This window comes from Solea solea, chromosome 16 (assembly GCF_958295425.1).
Source record: "Solea solea chromosome 16, fSolSol10.1, whole genome shotgun sequence".
NCBI classification, from domain to species: Eukaryota; Metazoa; Chordata; class Actinopteri; order Pleuronectiformes; family Soleidae; genus Solea; species Solea solea.
The window spans coordinates 3,031,201-3,046,200 of record NC_081149.1 but is presented as its reverse complement, the minus strand read 5'-3'; the positions used below and the strand labels follow the sequence as shown (position 1 = coordinate 3,046,200).

Here is a 15,000-nt window from a genome sequence, read left to right as displayed (position 1 = left end):
CCAAGATCTTGAGTTGGCCCCACACACTTGTGGGCCATCGCTTCTCGGCCTTTTGGCTAAGATCAAGTGTAGTATCTGTTCTTATCAGTTTAATATCTGATATGTCCTCTATATGGGGATTAAATATTAAATGCATTTTTGAGCATTGGGAGGTGAAAACTGGGGCTTGCTCTCTTCACTCCTTGCATTGACCTGGCATTGCAGTGCCACCAGGAACGGTGCACCATTCTCTTTTTTCTGTGAAAACCAAAGCAAGGCTGGAACTAGAAGGACGTTAACGTGTGCCCGTGCGTCAACGTAATTGCAAGCCCATGTTTCTTGTAAGGAAGCAGCAGTGTAAAAGCTTACAGCACCTGGTATTCCCAGGCGGTCTCCCATCCAAGTACTAACCAGGCCCGACCCTGCTTAGCTTCCGAGATCAGACGAGATCGGGCGTGCTCAGGGTGGTATGGCCGTAAGCCGACGGGCTGGGGACACAGACTCCTTTTATAGACTAGGCAAGGCCCCCTGCTCGTGGAGGAGCTCAAAGGTCAGCCTTTCGAACGTTCAAGAGTTTAAGTTGTTTTTGGTGGGCTTTGCTGTATGGCCGCGCCCTTTGAGTGTGTCAAATGTCAAGCAGCTGTCCGTCAAGGCTCAGAGGTGCACTTAGATCACCTTGGGGCAGAGGTGATCAGCAGCAGCCTTTGTTATGCGCACTTAAAAAACATGGCACCACAACAAGTAACTTGTGTGCCAAGATCTTGAGTTGGCCCAAGACACTTGTGGGCCATCGCTTCTCGGCCTTTTGGCTAAGATCAAGTGTAGTATCTGTTCTTATCAGTTTAATATCTGATATGTCCTCTATATGGGGATTAAATATTAAATGCATTTTTGAGCATTGGGAGGTGAAAACTGGGGCTTGCTCTCTTCACTCCTTGCATTGACCTGGCATTGCAGTGCCACCAGGAACGGTGCACAATTCTCTTTTTTCTGTGAAAACTAGTGATGGTGAGATGAAGCCTCATGAGGCATTGAACCACTTGAGCCAATTGGTTCGAGAAAGGGTTCATTTCTCGAAGCTTCATGTGCACACGAAACCACCTACTGGCCAAGTGTATAATCACAGGCAGCTGTATCTGAACCACATAATGTGTGATGAATTGAATTTTTGTGTCTGTTAGAAATGACTATGAATTACAAAAAATGTATGACCAAATCATTTCTGTACATATGTGTTTAATACATTTTTTGAATGTAATCTGTGTGTGTAAGTCTTCCCAAAATGGTAATATCATAATATGGCAGGTTGTGCAATGTTTTTCTGAAAATGGCATGGGTGTAATCAGGCAGAGGACAGTGAAAGTGCTTGTGGAACTAGGAAAAGGGCACAGATTATGCTTGTGAAACTTGGACAATGATGAGCCTCGCTGGCTCCATCCTATATCACCTATCCTACTCTCCTCCCTCTCCTAAATCTCTATCTCTCCCTAAACTCTCCAAACTATCTCCAAACTATATAAACGCTGTCCAAACTCTAGTATCCAAACTCTCCAAACTATCCAAACTCTCAACTGACCGCAACTCTCCTTCAAAAACCCACATTTTGAATGGAGCCTATATAGGGGTCTATATAGCTGTAAAACCTCGCGCTAAATCTGAACCACTTCACGAAGTAATCACGTGGTACAGCCGGGCAGCGAGGCTTCGGACGTCATCATTTTTGGCTCCTCCCCTAAATGAAGCAAGCCTCGATACGCGCATCGCGGAAACGCCCCCTCCCCTACTCGGCACACGCTTCGAAGCCTCGAAACGGAACGTCACATCACTAGTGAAAACCAAAGCAAGGCTGGAACAAGAAGGACGTTAACGTGTGCCTGTGCCCGTGCCCGTGCGTCAACGTAATTGCAAGCCCATGTTTCTTGTAAGGAAGCAGCAGTGTAAAAGCTTACAGCACCTGGTATTCCCAGGCGGTCTCCCATCCAAGTACTAACCAGGCCCGACCCTGCTTAGCTTCCGAGATCAGACGAGATCGGGCGTGCTCAGGGTGGTATGGCCGTAAGCCGACGGGCTGGGGACACAGACTCCTTTTATAGACTAGGCAAGGCCCCCTGCTCGTGGAGGAGCTCAAAAGTCAGCCTTTCGAACACACTGCACTTGAGCCTTTATCTCCACTACCTGCTACACTCTATTCCAGTATTAGGAAGCTACACCGAGATGGGTAAGCTGCTCCCCATCTCCAAGCTTCTCACGTGCTTGCAGAGCGACATCCAAGGCTGAAACTAGAAGGACGTTAACGTGTGCCCGTGCGTCAACGTAATTGCAAGCCCATGTTTCTTGTAAGGAAGCAGCAGTGTAAAAGCTTACAGCACCTGGTATTCCCAGGCGGTCTCCCATCCAAGTACTAACCAGGCCCGACCCTGCTTAGCTTCCGAGATCAGACGAGATCGGGCGTGCTCAGGGTGGTATGGCCGTAAGCCGACGGGCTGGGGACACAGACTCCTTTTATAGACTAGGCAAGGCCCCCTGCTCGTGGAGGAGCTCAAAAGTCAGCCTTTCGAACACACTGCACTTGAGCCTTTATCTCCACTACCTGCTACACTATATTCCAGTATTAGGAAGCTACACCGAGATGGGTAAGCTGCTGCCCATCTCCAAGCTTCTCACGTGCTTGCAGAGCGACATCCAAGGCTGAAACTAGAAGGAGGTTAACGTGTGCCCGTGCGTCAACGTAATTGCAAGCCCATGTTTCTTGTAAGGAAGCAGCAGTGTAAAAGCTTACAGCACCTGGTATTCCCAGGCGGTCTCCCATCCAGGTACTAACCAGGCCCGACCCTGCTTAGCTTCCGAGATCAGACGAGATCGGGCGTGCTCAGGGTGGTATGGCCGTAAGCCGACGGGCTGGGGACACAGACTCCTTTTATAGACTAGGCAAGGCCCCCTGCTCGTGGAGGAGCTCAAAAGTCAGCCTTTCGAACACACTGCACTTGAGCCTTTATCTCCACTACCTGCTACACTATATTCCAGTATTAGGAAGCTACATCGAGATGGGTAAGCTGCTGCCCATCTCCAAGCTTCTCACGTGCTTGCAGAGCGACATCCAAGGCTGAAACTAGAAGGACGTTAACGTGTGCCCGTGCGTCAACGTAATTGCAAGCCCATGTTTCTTGTAAGGAAGCAGCAGTGTAAAAGCTTACAGCACCTGGTATTCCCAGGCGGTCTCCCATCCAAGTACTAACCAGGCCCGACCCTGCTTAGCTTCCGAGATCAGACGAGATAGAGCGTGCTCAGGGTGGTATGGCCGTAAGCCGACGGGCTGGGGACACAGACTCCTTTTATAGACTAGGCAAGGCCCCCTGCTCGTGGAGGAGCTCAAAGGTCAGCCTTTCGAACGTTCAAGAGTTTAAGTTGTTTTTGGTGGGCTTTGCTGTATGGCCGCGCCCTTTGAGTGTGTCAAATGTCAAGCAGCTGTCCGTCAAGGCTCAGAGGTGCACTTAGATCACCTTGGGGCGGAGGTGATCAGCAGCAGCCTTTGTTATGCGCACTTAAAAAACATGGCACCACAACAAGTAACTTGTGTGCCAAGATCTTGAGTTGGCCCCAGACACTTGTGGGCCATCGCTTCTCGGCCTTTTGGCTAAGATCAAGTGTAGTATCTGTTCTTATCAGTTTAATATCTGATATGTCCTCTATATGGGGATTAAATATTAAATGCATTTTTGAGCATTGGGAGGTGAAAACTGGGGCTTGCTCTCTTCACTCCTTGCATTGACCTGGCATTGCAGTGCCACCAGGAACGGTGCACCATTCTCTTTTTTCTGTGAAAACCAAAGCAAGGCTGGAACTAGAAGGACGTTAACGTGTGCCTGTGCCCGTGCCCGTGCGTCAACGTAATTGCAAGCCCATGTTTCTTGTAAGGAAGCAGCAGTGTAAAAGCTTACAGCACCTGGTATTCCCAGGCGGTCTCCCATCCAAGTACTAACCAGGCCCGACCCTGCTTAGCTTCCGAGATCAGACGAGATCGGGCGTGCTCAGGGTGGTATGGCCGTAAGCCGACGGGCTGGGGACACAGACTCCTTTTATAGACTAGGCAAGGCCCCCTGCTCGTGGAGGAGCTCAAAAGTCAGCCTTTCGAACACACTGCACTTGAGCCTTTATCTCCACTACCTGCTACACTATATTCCAGTATTAGGAAGCTACATCGAGATGGGTAAGCTGCTGCCCATCTCCAAGCTTCTCACGTGCTTGCAGAGCGACATCCAAGGCTGAAACTAGAAGGACGTTAACGTGTGCCCGTGCGTCAACGTAATTGCAAGCCCATGTTTCTTGTAAGGAAGCAGCAGTGTAAAAGCTTACAGCACCTGGTATTCCCAGGCGGTCTCCCATCCAAGTACTAACCAGGCCCGACCCTGCTTAGCTTCCGAGATCAGACGAGATCGAGCGTGCTCAGGGTGGTATGGCCGTAAGCCGACGGGCTGGGGACACAGACTCCTTTTATAGACTAGGCAAGGCCCCCTGCTCGTGGAGGAGCTCAAAGGTCAGCCTTTCGAACGTTCAAGAGTTTAAGTTGTTTTTGGTGGGCTTTGCTGTATGGCCGCGCCCTTTGAGTGTGTCAAATGTCAAGCAGCTGTTCGTCAAGGCTCAGAGGTGCACTTAGATCACCTTGGGGCGGAGGTGATCAGCAGCAGCCTTTGTTATGCGCACTTAAAAAACATGGCACCACAACAAGTAACTTGTGTGCCAAGATCTTGAGTTGGCCCCAGACACTTGTGGGCCATCGCTTCTCGGCCTTTTGGCTAAGATCAAGTGTAGTATCTGTTCTTATCAGTTTAATATCTGATATGTCCTCTATATGGGGATTAAATATTAAATGTAGTGATGGTGAGATGAAGCCTCATGAGGCATTGAACCACTTGAGCCAATTGGTTCGAGAAAGGGTTCATTTCTCGAAGCTTCATGTGCACACGAAACCACCTACTGGCCAAGTGTATAATCACAGGCAGCTGTATCTGAACCACATAATGTGTGATGAATTGAATTTTTGTGTCTGTTAGAAATGACTATGAATTACAAAAAATGTATGACCAAATCATTTCTGTACATATGTGTTTAATAAATTTTTTGAATGTATTCTGTGTGTGTAAGTCTTCCCAAAATGGTAATATCATAATATGGCAGGTTGTGCAATGTTTTTCTGAAAATGGCATGGGTGTAATCAGGCAGAGGACAGTGAAAGTGCTTGTGGAACTAGGAAAAGGGCACAGATTATGCTTGTGAAACTTGGACAATGATGAGCCTCGCTGGCTCCATCCTATATCACCTATCCTACTCTCCTCCCTCTCCTAAATCTCTATCTCTCCCTAAACTCTCCATACTATCTCCAAACTATATAAACGCTGTCCAAACTCTAGTATCCAAACTCTCCAAACTATCCAAACTCTCAACTGACCGCAACTCTCCTTCAAAAACCCACATTTTGAATGGAGCCTATATAGGGGTCTATATAGCTGTAAAACCTCGCGCTAAATCTGAACCACTTCACGAAGTAATCACGTGGTACAGCCGGGCAGCGAGGCTTCGGACGTCATCATTTTTGGCTCCTCCCCTAAATGAAGCAAGCCTCGATACGCGCATCGCGGAAACGCCCCCTCCCCTACTCGGCACACGCTTCGAAGCCTCGAAACGGAACGTCACATCACTAATTAAATGCATTTTTGAGCATTGGGAGGTGAAAACTGGGGCTTGCTCTCTTCACTCCTTGCATTGACCTGGCATTGCAGTGCCACCAGGAACGGTGCACCATTCTCTTTTTTCTGTGAAAACCAAAGCAAGGCTGGAACTAGAAGGACGTTAACGTGTGCCTGTGCCCGTGCCCGTGCGTCAACGTAATTGCAAGCCCATGTTTCTTGTAAGGAAGCAGCAGTGTAAAAGCTTACAGCACCTGGTATTCCCAGGCGGTCTCCCATCCAAGTACTAACCAGGCCCGACCCTGCTTAGCTTCCGAGATCAGACGAGATCGGGCGTGCTCAGGGTGGTATGGCCGTAAGCCGACGGGCTGGGGACACAGACTCCTTTTATAGACTAGGCAAGGCCCCCTGCTCGTGGAGGAGCTCAAAGGTCAGCCTTTCGAACGTTCAAGAGTTTAAGTTGTTTTTGGTGGGCTTTGCTGTATGGCCGCGCCCTTTGAGTGTGTCAAATGTCAAGCAGCTGTCCGTCAAGGCTCAGAGGTGCACTTAGATCACCTTGGGGCAGAGGTGATCAGCAGCAGCCTTTGTTATGCGCACTTAAAAAACATGGCACCACAACAAGTAACTTGTGTGCCAAGATCTTGAGTTGGCCCCACACACTTGTGGGCCATCGCTTCTCGGCCTTTTGGCTAAGATCAAGTGTAGTATCTGTTCTTATCAGTTTAATATCTGATATGTCCTCTATATGGGGATTAAATATTAAATGCATTTTTGAGCATTGGGAGGTGAAAACTGGGGCTTGCTCTCTTCACTCCTTGCATTGACCTGGCATTGCAGTGCCACCAGGAACGGTGCACCATTCTCTTTTTTCTGTGAAAACCATAGCAAGGCTGGAACTAGAAGGACGTTAACGTGTGCCTGTGCCCGTGCCCGTGCGTCAACGTAATTGCAAGCCCATGTTTCTTGTAAGGAAGCAGCAGTGTAAAAGCTTACAGCACCTGGTATTCCCAGGCGGTCTCCCATCCAAGTACTAACCAGGCCCGACCCTGCTTAGCTTCCGAGATCAGACGAGATCGGGCGTGCTCAGGGTGGTATGGCCGTAAGCCGACGGGCTGGGGACACAGACTCCTTTTATAGACTAGGCAAGGCCCCCTGCTCGTGGAGGAGCTCAAAGGTCAGCCTTTCGAACGTTCAAGAGTTTAAGTTGTTTTTGGTGGGCTTTGCTGTATGGCCGCGCCCTTTGAGTGTGTCAAATGTCAAGCAGCTTTCCGTCAAGGCTCAGAGGTGCACTTAGATCACCTTGGGGCAGAGGTGATCAGCAGCAGCCTTTGTTATGCGCACTTAAAAAACATGGCACCACAACAAGTAACTTGTGTGCCAAGATCTTGAGTTGGCCCCACACACTTGTGGGCCATCGCTTCTCGGCCTTTTGGTTAAGATCAAGTGTAGTATCTGTTCTTATCAGTTTAATATCTGATATGTCCTCTATATGGGGATTAAATATTAAATGCATTTTTGAGCATTGGGAGGTGAAAACTGGGGCTTGCTCTCTTCACTCCTTGCATTGACCTGGCATTGCAGTGCCACCAGGAACGGTGCACCATTCTCTTTTTTCTGTGAAAACCATAGCAAGGCTGGAACTAGAAGGACGTTAACGTGTGCCTGTGCCCGTGCCCGTGCGTCAACGTAATTGCAAGCCCATGTTTCTTGTAAGGAAGCAGCAGTGTAAAAGCTTACAGCACCTGGTATTCCCAGGCGGTCTCCCATCCAAGTACTAACCAGGCCCGACCCTGCTTAGCTTCCGAGATCAGACGAGATCGGGCGTGCTCAGGGTGGTATGGCCGTAAGCCGACGGGCTGGGGACACAGACTCCTTTTATAGACTAGGCAAGGCCCCCTGCTCGTGGAGGAGCTCAAAAGTCAGCCTTTCGAACACACTGCACTTGAGCCTTTATCTCCACTACCTGCTACACTATATTCCAGTATTAGGAAGCTACATCGAGATGGGTAAGCTGCTGCCCATCTCCAAGCTTCTCACGTGCTTGCAGAGCAACATCCAAGGCTGAAACTAGAAGGACGTTAACGTGTGCCCGTGCGTCAACGTAATTGCAAGCCCATGTTTCTTGTAAGGAAGCAGCAGTGTAAAAGCTTACAGCACCTGGTATTCCCAGGCGGTCTCCCATCCAAGTACTAACCAGGCCCGACCCTGCTTAGCTTCCGAGATCAGACGAGATCGAGCGTGCTCAGGGTGGTATGGCCGTAAGCCGACGGGCTGGGGACACAGACTCCTTTTATAGACTAGGCAAGGCCCCCTGCTCGTGGAGGAGCTCAAAGGTCAGCCTTTCGAACGTTCAAGAGTTTAAGTTGTTTTTGGTGGGCTTTGCTGTATGGCCGCGCCCTTTGAGTGTGTCAAATGTCAAGCAGCTGTCCGTCAAGGCTCAGAGGTGCACTTAGATCACCTTGGGGCGGAGGTGATCAGCAGCAGCCTTTGTTATGCGCACTTAAAAAACATGGCACCACAACAAGTAACTTGTGTGCCAAGATCTTGAGTTGGCCCCAGACACTTGTGGGCCATCGCTTCTCGGCCTTTTGGCTAAGATCAAGTGTAGTATCTGTTCTTATCAGTTTAATATCTGATATGTCCTCTATATGGGGATTAAATATTAAATGCATTTTTGAGCATTGGGAGGTGAAAACTGGGGCTTGCTCTCTTCACTCCTTGCATTGACCTGGCATTGCAGTGCCACCAGGAACGGTGCACCATTCTCTTTTTTCTGTGAAAACCAAAGCAAGGCTGGAACTAGAAGGACGTTAACGTGTGCCTGTGCCCGTGCCCGTGCGTCAACGTAATTGCAAGCCCATGTTTCTTGTAAGGAAGCAGCAGTGTAAAAGCTTACAGCACCTGGTATTCCCAGGCGGTCTCCCATCCAAGTACTAACCAGGCCCGACCCTGCTTAGCTTCCGAGATCAGACGAGATCGGGCGTGCTCAGGGTGGTATGGCCGTAAGCCGACGGGCTGGGGACACAGACTCCTTTTATAGACTAGGCAAGGCCCCCTGCTCGTGGAGGAGCTCAAAAGTCAGCCTTTCGAACACACTGCACTTGAGCCTTTATCTCCACTACCTGCTACACTATATTCCAGTATTAGGAAGCTACATCGAGATGGGTAAGCTGCTGCCCATCTCCAAGCTTCTCACGTGCTTGCAGAGCGACATCCAAGGCTGAAACTAGAAGGACGTTAACGTGTGCCCGTGCGTCAACGTAATTGCAAGCCCATGTTTCTTGTAAGGAAGCAGCAGTGTAAAAGCTTACAGCACCTGGTATTCCCAGGCGGTCTCCCATCCAAGTACTAACCAGGCCCGACCCTGCTTAGCTTCCGAGATCAGACGAGATCGAGCGTGCTCAGGGTGGTATGGCCGTAAGCCGACGGGCTGGGGACACAGACTCCTTTTATAGACTAGGCAAGGCCCCCTGCTCGTGGAGGAGCTCAAAGGTCAGCCTTTCGAACGTTCAAGAGTTTAAGTTGTTTTTGGTGGGCTTTGCTGTATGGCCGCGCCCTTTGAGTGTGTCAAATGTCAAGCAGCTGTTCGTCAAGGCTCAGAGGTGCACTTAGATCACCTTGGGGCGGAGGTGATCAGCAGCAGCCTTTGTTATGCGCACTTAAAAAACATGGCACCACAACAAGTAACTTGTGTGCCAAGATCTTGAGTTGGCCCCAGACACTTGTGGGCCATCGCTTCTCGGCCTTTTGGCTAAGATCAAGTGTAGTATCTGTTCTTATCAGTTTAATATCTGATATGTCCTCTATATGGGGATTAAATATTAAATGTAGTGATGGTGAGATGAAGCCTCATGAGGCATTGAACCACTTGAGCCAATTGGTTCGAGAAAGGGTTCATTTCTCGAAGCTTCATGTGCACACGAAACCACCTACTGGCCAAGTGTATAATCACAGGCAGCTGTATCTGAACCACATAATGTGTGATGAATTGAATTTTTGTGTCTGTTAGAAATGACTATGAATTACAAAAAATGTATGACCAAATCATTTCTGTACATATGTGTTTAATAAATTTTTTGAATGTATTCTGTGTGTGTAAGTCTTCCCAAAATGGTAATATCATAATATGGCAGGTTGTGCAATGTTTTTCTGAAAATGGCATGGGTGTAATCAGGCAGAGGACAGTGAAAGTGCTTGTGGAACTAGGAAAAGGGCACAGATTATGCTTGTGAAACTTGGACAATGATGAGCCTCGCTGGCTCCATCCTATATCACCTATCCTACTCTCCTCCCTCTCCTAAATCTCTATCTCTCCCTAAACTCTCCATACTATCTCCAAACTATATAAACGCTGTCCAAACTCTAGTATCCAAACTCTCCAAACTATCCAAACTCTCAACTGACCGCAACTCTCCTTCAAAAACCCACATTTTGAATGGAGCCTATATAGGGGTCTATATAGCTGTAAAACCTCGCGCTAAATCTGAACCACTTCACGAAGTAATCACGTGGTACAGCCGGGCAGCGAGGCTTCGGACGTCATCATTTTTGGCTCCTCCCCTAAATGAAGCAAGCCTCGATACGCGCATCGCGGAAACGCCCCCTCCCCTACTCGGCACACGCTTCGAAGCCTCGAAACGGAACGTCACATCACTAATTAAATGCATTTTTGAGCATTGGGAGGTGAAAACTGGGGCTTGCTCTCTTCACTCCTTGCATTGACCTGGCATTGCAGTGCCACCAGGAACGGTGCACCATTCTCTTTTTTCTGTGAAAACCAAAGCAAGGCTGGAACTAGAAGGACGTTAACGTGTGCCTGTGCCCGTGCCCGTGCGTCAACGTAATTGCAAGCCCATGTTTCTTGTAAGGAAGCAGCAGTGTAAAAGCTTACAGCACCTGGTATTCCCAGGCGGTCTCCCATCCAAGTACTAACCAGGCCCGACCCTGCTTAGCTTCCGAGATCAGACGAGATCGGGCGTGCTCAGGGTGGTATGGCCGTAAGCCGACGGGCTGGGGACACAGACTCCTTTTATAGACTAGGCAAGGCCCCCTGCTCGTGGAGGAGCTCAAAGGTCAGCCTTTCGAACGTTCAAGAGTTTAAGTTGTTTTTGGTGGGCTTTGCTGTATGGCCGCGCCCTTTGAGTGTGTCAAATGTCAAGCAGCTGTCCGTCAAGGCTCAGAGGTGCACTTAGATCACCTTGGGGCAGAGGTGATCAGCAGCAGCCTTTGTTATGCGCACTTAAAAAACATGGCACCACAACAAGTAACTTGTGTGCCAAGATCTTGAGTTGGCCCCACACACTTGTGGGCCATCGCTTCTCGGCCTTTTGGCTAAGATCAAGTGTAGTATCTGTTCTTATCAGTTTAATATCTGATATGTCCTCTATATGGGGATTAAATATTAAATGCATTTTTGAGCATTGGGAGGTGAAAACTGGGGCTTGCTCTCTTCACTCCTTGCATTGACCTGGCATTGCAGTGCCACCAGGAACGGTGCACCATTCTCTTTTTTCTGTGAAAACCATAGCAAGGCTGGAACTAGAAGGACGTTAACGTGTGCCTGTGCCCGTGCCCGTGCGTCAACGTAATTGCAAGCCCATGTTTCTTGTAAGGAAGCAGCAGTGTAAAAGCTTACAGCACCTGGTATTCCCAGGCGGTCTCCCATCCAAGTACTAACCAGGCCCGACCCTGCTTAGCTTCCGAGATCAGACGAGATCGGGCGTGCTCAGGGTGGTATGGCCGTAAGCCGACGGGCTGGGGACACAGACTCCTTTTATAGACTAGGCAAGGCCCCCTGCTCGTGGAGGAGCTCAAAGGTCAGCCTTTCGAACGTTCAAGAGTTTAAGTTGTTTTTGGTGGGCTTTGCTGTATGGCCGCGCCCTTTGAGTGTGTCAAATGTCAAGCAGCTTTCCGTCAAGGCTCAGAGGTGCACTTAGATCACCTTGGGGCAGAGGTGATCAGCAGCAGCCTTTGTTATGCGCACTTAAAAAACATGGCACCACAACAAGTAACTTGTGTGCCAAGATCTTGAGTTGGCCCCACACACTTGTGGGCCATCGCTTCTCGGCCTTTTGGTTAAGATCAAGTGTAGTATCTGTTCTTATCAGTTTAATATCTGATATGTCCTCTATATGGGGATTAAATATTAAATGCATTTTTGAGCATTGGGAGGTGAAAACTGGGGCTTGCTCTCTTCACTCCTTGCATTGACCTGGCATTGCAGTGCCACCAGGAACGGTGCACCATTCTCTTTTTTCTGTGAAAACCATAGCAAGGCTGGAACTAGAAGGACGTTAACGTGTGCCTGTGCCCGTGCCCGTGCGTCAACGTAATTGCAAGCCCATGTTTCTTGTAAGGAAGCAGCAGTGTAAAAGCTTACAGCACCTGGTATTCCCAGGCGGTCTCCCATCCAAGTACTAACCAGGCCCGACCCTGCTTAGCTTCCGAGATCAGACGAGATCGGGCGTGCTCAGGGTGGTATGGCCGTAAGCCGACGGGCTGGGGACACAGACTCCTTTTATAGACTAGGCAAGGCCCCCTGCTCGTGGAGGAGCTCAAAAGTCAGCCTTTCGAACACACTGCACTTGAGCCTTTATCTCCACTACCTGCTACACTATATTCCAGTATTAGGAAGCTACATCGAGATGGGTAAGCTGCTGCCCATCTCCAAGCTTCTCACGTGCTTGCAGAGCAACATCCAAGGCTGAAACTAGAAGGACGTTAACGTGTGCCCGTGCGTCAACGTAATTGCAAGCCCATGTTTCTTGTAAGGAAGCAGCAGTGTAAAAGCTTACAGCACCTGGTATTCCCAGGCGGTCTCCCATCCAAGTACTAACCAGGCCCGACCCTGCTTAGCTTCCGAGATCAGACGAGATCGAGCGTGCTCAGGGTGGTATGGCCGTAAGCCGACGGGCTGGGGACACAGACTCCTTTTATAGACTAGGCAAGGCCCCCTGCTCGTGGAGGAGCTCAAAGGTCAGCCTTTCGAACGTTCAAGAGTTTAAGTTGTTTTTGGTGGGCTTTGCTGTATGGCCGCGCCCTTTGAGTGTGTCAAATGTCAAGCAGCTGTCCGTCAAGGCTCAGAGGTGCACTTAGATCACCTTGGGGCGGAGGTGATCAGCAGCAGCCTTTGTTATGCGCACTTAAAAAACATGGCACCACAACAAGTAACTTGTGTGCCAAGATCTTGAGTTGGCCCCACACACTTGTGGGCCATCGCTTCTCGGCCTTTTGGCTAAGATCAAGTGTAGTATCTGTTCTTATCAGTTTAATATCTGATATGTCCTCTATATGGGGATTAAATATTAAATGCATTTTTGAGCATTGGGAGGTGAAAACTGGGGCTTGCTCTCTTCACTCCTTGCATTGACCTGGCATTGCAGTGCCACCAGGAACGGTGCACCATTCTCTTTTTTCTGTGAAAACCAAAGCAAGGCTGGAACTAGAAGGACGTTAACGTGTGCCTGTGCCCGTGCCCGTGCGTCAACGTAATTGCAAGCCCATGTTTCTTGTAAGGAAGCAGCAGTGTAAAAGCTTACAGCACCTGGTATTCCCAGGCGGACTCCCATCCAAGTACTAACCAGGCCCGACCCTGCTTAGCTTCCGAGATCAGACGAGATCGGGCGTGCTCAGGGTGGTATGGCCGTAAGCCGATGGGCTGGGGACACAGACTCCTTTTATAGACTAGGCAAGGCCCCCTGCTCGTGGAGGAGCTCAAAAGTCAGCCTTTCGAACACACTGCACTTGAGCCTTTATCTCCACTACCTGCTACACTATATTCCAGTATTAGGAAGCTACATCGAGATGGGTAAGCTGCTGCCCATCTCCAAGCTTCTCACGTGCTTGCAGAGCGACATCCAAGGCTGAAACTAGAAGGACGTTAACGTGTGCCCGTGCGTCAACGTAATTGCAAGCCCATGTTTCTTGTAAGGAAGCAGCAGTGTAAAAGCTTACAGCACCTGGTATTCCCAGGCGGTCTCCCATCCAAGTACTAACCAGGCCCGACCCTGCTTAGCTTCCGAGATCAGACGAGATCGGGCGTGCTCAGGGTGGTATGGCCGTAAGCCGACGGGCTGGGGACACAGACTCCTTTTATAGACTAGGCAAGGCCCCCTGCTCGTGGAGGAGCTCAAAAGTCAGCCTTTCGAACACACTGCACTTGAGCCTTTATCTCCACTACCTGCTACACTATATTCCAGTATTAGGAAGCTACATCGAGATGGGTAAGCTGCTGCCCATCTCCAAGCTTCTCACGTGCTTGCAGAGCGACATCCAAGGCTGAAACTAGAAGGACGTTAACGTGTGCCCGTGCGTCAACGTAATTGCAAGCCCATGTTTCTTGTAAGGAAGCAGCAGTGTAAAAGCTTACAGCACCTGGTATTCCCAGGCGGTCTCCCATCCAAGTACTAACCAGGCCCGACCCTGCTTAGCTTCCGAGATCAGACGAGATCGAGCGTGCTCAGGGTGGTATGGCCGTAAGCCGACGGGCTGGGGACACAGACTCCTTTTATAGACTAGGCAAGGCCCCCTGCTCGTGGAGGAGCTCAAAGGTCAGCCTTTCGAACGTTCAAGAGTTTAAGTTGTTTTTGGTGGGCTTTGCTGTATGGCCGCGCCCTTTGAGTGTGTCAAATGTCAAGCAGCTGTTCGTCAAGGCTCAGAGGTGCACTTAGATCACCTTGGGGCGGAGGTGATCAGCAGCAGCCTTTGTTATGCGCACTTAAAAAACATGGCACCACAACAAGTAACTTGTGTGCCAAGATCTTGAGTTGGCCCCAGACACTTGTGGGCCATCGCTTCTCGGCCTTTTGGCTAAGATCAAGTGTAGTATCTGTTCTTATCAGTTTAATATCTGATATGTCCTCTATATGGGGATTAAATATTAAATGCATTTTTGAGCATTGGGAGGTGAAAACTGGGGCTTGCTCTCTTCACTCCTTGCATTGACCTGGCATTGCAGTGCCACCAGGAACGGTGCACCATTCTCTTTTTTCTGTGAAAACCAAAGCAAGGCTGGAACTAGAAGGACGTTAACGTGTGCCTGTGCCCGTGCCCGTGCGTCAACGTAATTGCAAGCCCATGTTTCTTGTAAGGAAGCAGCAGTGTAAAAGCTTACAGCACCTGGTATTCCCAGGCGGTCTCCCATCCAAGTACTAACCAGGCCCGACCCTGCTTAGCTTCCGAGATCAGACGAGATCGGGCGTGCTCAGGGTGGTATGGCCGTAAGCCGACGGGCTGGGGACACAGACTCCTTTTATAGACTAGGCAAGGCCCCCTGCTCGTGGAGGAGCTCAAAGGTCAGCCTTTCGAACGTTCAAGAGTTTAAGTTGTTTTTGGTGGG

General features: G+C 49.6%; 31 non-coding genes and 4 pseudogenes across 31 annotated transcripts; 14 read left to right on the top strand and 21 right to left on the bottom strand.

Annotated features, from left to right (window-relative positions):
• The first annotated feature begins 36 nt into the window (after nucleotides 1–36).
• LOC131442040 (U2 spliceosomal RNA) lies at nucleotides 37–229 on the top strand. Its single transcript, XR_009232624.1, has one exon. It is a non-coding gene; the product is annotated as a U2 spliceosomal RNA (small nuclear RNA).
• Nucleotides 230–341: 112 nt separating this feature from the next.
• LOC131476705 (5S ribosomal RNA) lies at nucleotides 342–460 on the bottom strand. Its single transcript, XR_009243067.1, has one exon. It is a non-coding gene; the product is annotated as a 5S ribosomal RNA (ribosomal RNA).
• Nucleotides 461–768: 308 nt separating this feature from the next.
• LOC131442321 (U2 spliceosomal RNA) lies at nucleotides 769–961 on the top strand. Its single transcript, XR_009232897.1, has one exon. It is a non-coding gene; the product is annotated as a U2 spliceosomal RNA (small nuclear RNA).
• A 960-nt stretch (nucleotides 962–1,921) lies between these two features.
• On the bottom strand, nucleotides 1,922–2,040 carry LOC131476703 (5S ribosomal RNA). The gene has a single exon (XR_009243065.1). It is a non-coding gene; the product is annotated as a 5S ribosomal RNA (ribosomal RNA).
• A 296-nt stretch (nucleotides 2,041–2,336) lies between these two features.
• LOC131476702 (5S ribosomal RNA) lies at nucleotides 2,337–2,455 on the bottom strand. Its single transcript, XR_009243064.1, has one exon. It is a non-coding gene; the product is annotated as a 5S ribosomal RNA (ribosomal RNA).
• A 296-nt stretch (nucleotides 2,456–2,751) lies between these two features.
• Nucleotides 2,752–2,870, bottom strand: LOC131477036 (5S ribosomal RNA). Its single transcript, XR_009243392.1, has one exon. It is a non-coding gene; the product is annotated as a 5S ribosomal RNA (ribosomal RNA).
• A 296-nt stretch (nucleotides 2,871–3,166) lies between these two features.
• Nucleotides 3,167–3,285, bottom strand: LOC131441224 (5S ribosomal RNA). Its single transcript, XR_009231897.1, has one exon. It is a non-coding gene; the product is annotated as a 5S ribosomal RNA (ribosomal RNA).
• Nucleotides 3,286–3,593: 308 nt separating this feature from the next.
• LOC131442038 (U2 spliceosomal RNA) lies at nucleotides 3,594–3,786 on the top strand. The gene has a single exon (XR_009232623.1). It is a non-coding gene; the product is annotated as a U2 spliceosomal RNA (small nuclear RNA).
• A 124-nt stretch (nucleotides 3,787–3,910) lies between these two features.
• Nucleotides 3,911–4,029, bottom strand: LOC131476701 (5S ribosomal RNA). The gene has a single exon (XR_009243063.1). It is a non-coding gene; the product is annotated as a 5S ribosomal RNA (ribosomal RNA).
• Nucleotides 4,030–4,325: 296 nt separating this feature from the next.
• Nucleotides 4,326–4,444, bottom strand: LOC131477248 (5S ribosomal RNA). The gene has a single exon (XR_009243596.1). It is a non-coding gene; the product is annotated as a 5S ribosomal RNA (ribosomal RNA).
• A 308-nt stretch (nucleotides 4,445–4,752) lies between these two features.
• Nucleotides 4,753–4,924, top strand: LOC131442873 (U2 spliceosomal RNA; annotated as a pseudogene).
• A 715-nt stretch (nucleotides 4,925–5,639) lies between these two features.
• LOC131442880 (U2 spliceosomal RNA) lies at nucleotides 5,640–5,781 on the top strand (annotated as a pseudogene).
• A 124-nt stretch (nucleotides 5,782–5,905) lies between these two features.
• Nucleotides 5,906–6,024, bottom strand: LOC131476700 (5S ribosomal RNA). The gene has a single exon (XR_009243062.1). It is a non-coding gene; the product is annotated as a 5S ribosomal RNA (ribosomal RNA).
• Nucleotides 6,025–6,332: 308 nt separating this feature from the next.
• LOC131442037 (U2 spliceosomal RNA) lies at nucleotides 6,333–6,525 on the top strand. Its single transcript, XR_009232622.1, has one exon. It is a non-coding gene; the product is annotated as a U2 spliceosomal RNA (small nuclear RNA).
• Nucleotides 6,526–6,649: 124 nt separating this feature from the next.
• On the bottom strand, nucleotides 6,650–6,768 carry LOC131476699 (5S ribosomal RNA). Its single transcript, XR_009243061.1, has one exon. It is a non-coding gene; the product is annotated as a 5S ribosomal RNA (ribosomal RNA).
• Nucleotides 6,769–7,076: 308 nt separating this feature from the next.
• On the top strand, nucleotides 7,077–7,269 carry LOC131442596 (U2 spliceosomal RNA). The gene has a single exon (XR_009233166.1). It is a non-coding gene; the product is annotated as a U2 spliceosomal RNA (small nuclear RNA).
• A 124-nt stretch (nucleotides 7,270–7,393) lies between these two features.
• LOC131476698 (5S ribosomal RNA) lies at nucleotides 7,394–7,512 on the bottom strand. Its single transcript, XR_009243059.1, has one exon. It is a non-coding gene; the product is annotated as a 5S ribosomal RNA (ribosomal RNA).
• A 296-nt stretch (nucleotides 7,513–7,808) lies between these two features.
• On the bottom strand, nucleotides 7,809–7,927 carry LOC131477247 (5S ribosomal RNA). The gene has a single exon (XR_009243595.1). It is a non-coding gene; the product is annotated as a 5S ribosomal RNA (ribosomal RNA).
• A 308-nt stretch (nucleotides 7,928–8,235) lies between these two features.
• Nucleotides 8,236–8,428, top strand: LOC131442036 (U2 spliceosomal RNA). Its single transcript, XR_009232621.1, has one exon. It is a non-coding gene; the product is annotated as a U2 spliceosomal RNA (small nuclear RNA).
• A 124-nt stretch (nucleotides 8,429–8,552) lies between these two features.
• Nucleotides 8,553–8,671, bottom strand: LOC131476697 (5S ribosomal RNA). Its single transcript, XR_009243058.1, has one exon. It is a non-coding gene; the product is annotated as a 5S ribosomal RNA (ribosomal RNA).
• Nucleotides 8,672–8,967: 296 nt separating this feature from the next.
• LOC131477245 (5S ribosomal RNA) lies at nucleotides 8,968–9,086 on the bottom strand. Its single transcript, XR_009243594.1, has one exon. It is a non-coding gene; the product is annotated as a 5S ribosomal RNA (ribosomal RNA).
• Nucleotides 9,087–9,394: 308 nt separating this feature from the next.
• Nucleotides 9,395–9,566, top strand: LOC131442872 (U2 spliceosomal RNA; annotated as a pseudogene).
• Nucleotides 9,567–10,281: 715 nt separating this feature from the next.
• Nucleotides 10,282–10,423, top strand: LOC131442879 (U2 spliceosomal RNA; annotated as a pseudogene).
• A 124-nt stretch (nucleotides 10,424–10,547) lies between these two features.
• Nucleotides 10,548–10,666, bottom strand: LOC131476696 (5S ribosomal RNA). The gene has a single exon (XR_009243057.1). It is a non-coding gene; the product is annotated as a 5S ribosomal RNA (ribosomal RNA).
• A 308-nt stretch (nucleotides 10,667–10,974) lies between these two features.
• LOC131442035 (U2 spliceosomal RNA) lies at nucleotides 10,975–11,167 on the top strand. The gene has a single exon (XR_009232620.1). It is a non-coding gene; the product is annotated as a U2 spliceosomal RNA (small nuclear RNA).
• A 124-nt stretch (nucleotides 11,168–11,291) lies between these two features.
• On the bottom strand, nucleotides 11,292–11,410 carry LOC131476695 (5S ribosomal RNA). The gene has a single exon (XR_009243056.1). It is a non-coding gene; the product is annotated as a 5S ribosomal RNA (ribosomal RNA).
• Nucleotides 11,411–11,718: 308 nt separating this feature from the next.
• Nucleotides 11,719–11,911, top strand: LOC131442594 (U2 spliceosomal RNA). Its single transcript, XR_009233164.1, has one exon. It is a non-coding gene; the product is annotated as a U2 spliceosomal RNA (small nuclear RNA).
• A 124-nt stretch (nucleotides 11,912–12,035) lies between these two features.
• Nucleotides 12,036–12,154, bottom strand: LOC131476694 (5S ribosomal RNA). Its single transcript, XR_009243055.1, has one exon. It is a non-coding gene; the product is annotated as a 5S ribosomal RNA (ribosomal RNA).
• Nucleotides 12,155–12,450: 296 nt separating this feature from the next.
• LOC131477244 (5S ribosomal RNA) lies at nucleotides 12,451–12,569 on the bottom strand. Its single transcript, XR_009243593.1, has one exon. It is a non-coding gene; the product is annotated as a 5S ribosomal RNA (ribosomal RNA).
• Nucleotides 12,570–12,877: 308 nt separating this feature from the next.
• Nucleotides 12,878–13,070, top strand: LOC131442034 (U2 spliceosomal RNA). Its single transcript, XR_009232619.1, has one exon. It is a non-coding gene; the product is annotated as a U2 spliceosomal RNA (small nuclear RNA).
• Nucleotides 13,071–13,194: 124 nt separating this feature from the next.
• LOC131477295 (5S ribosomal RNA) lies at nucleotides 13,195–13,313 on the bottom strand. The gene has a single exon (XR_009243640.1). It is a non-coding gene; the product is annotated as a 5S ribosomal RNA (ribosomal RNA).
• A 296-nt stretch (nucleotides 13,314–13,609) lies between these two features.
• On the bottom strand, nucleotides 13,610–13,728 carry LOC131476692 (5S ribosomal RNA). Its single transcript, XR_009243053.1, has one exon. It is a non-coding gene; the product is annotated as a 5S ribosomal RNA (ribosomal RNA).
• Nucleotides 13,729–14,024: 296 nt separating this feature from the next.
• On the bottom strand, nucleotides 14,025–14,143 carry LOC131477243 (5S ribosomal RNA). Its single transcript, XR_009243592.1, has one exon. It is a non-coding gene; the product is annotated as a 5S ribosomal RNA (ribosomal RNA).
• Nucleotides 14,144–14,451: 308 nt separating this feature from the next.
• Nucleotides 14,452–14,644, top strand: LOC131442032 (U2 spliceosomal RNA). Its single transcript, XR_009232617.1, has one exon. It is a non-coding gene; the product is annotated as a U2 spliceosomal RNA (small nuclear RNA).
• A 124-nt stretch (nucleotides 14,645–14,768) lies between these two features.
• On the bottom strand, nucleotides 14,769–14,887 carry LOC131476691 (5S ribosomal RNA). The gene has a single exon (XR_009243052.1). It is a non-coding gene; the product is annotated as a 5S ribosomal RNA (ribosomal RNA).
• Nucleotides 14,888–15,000: the final 113 nt, after the last annotated feature.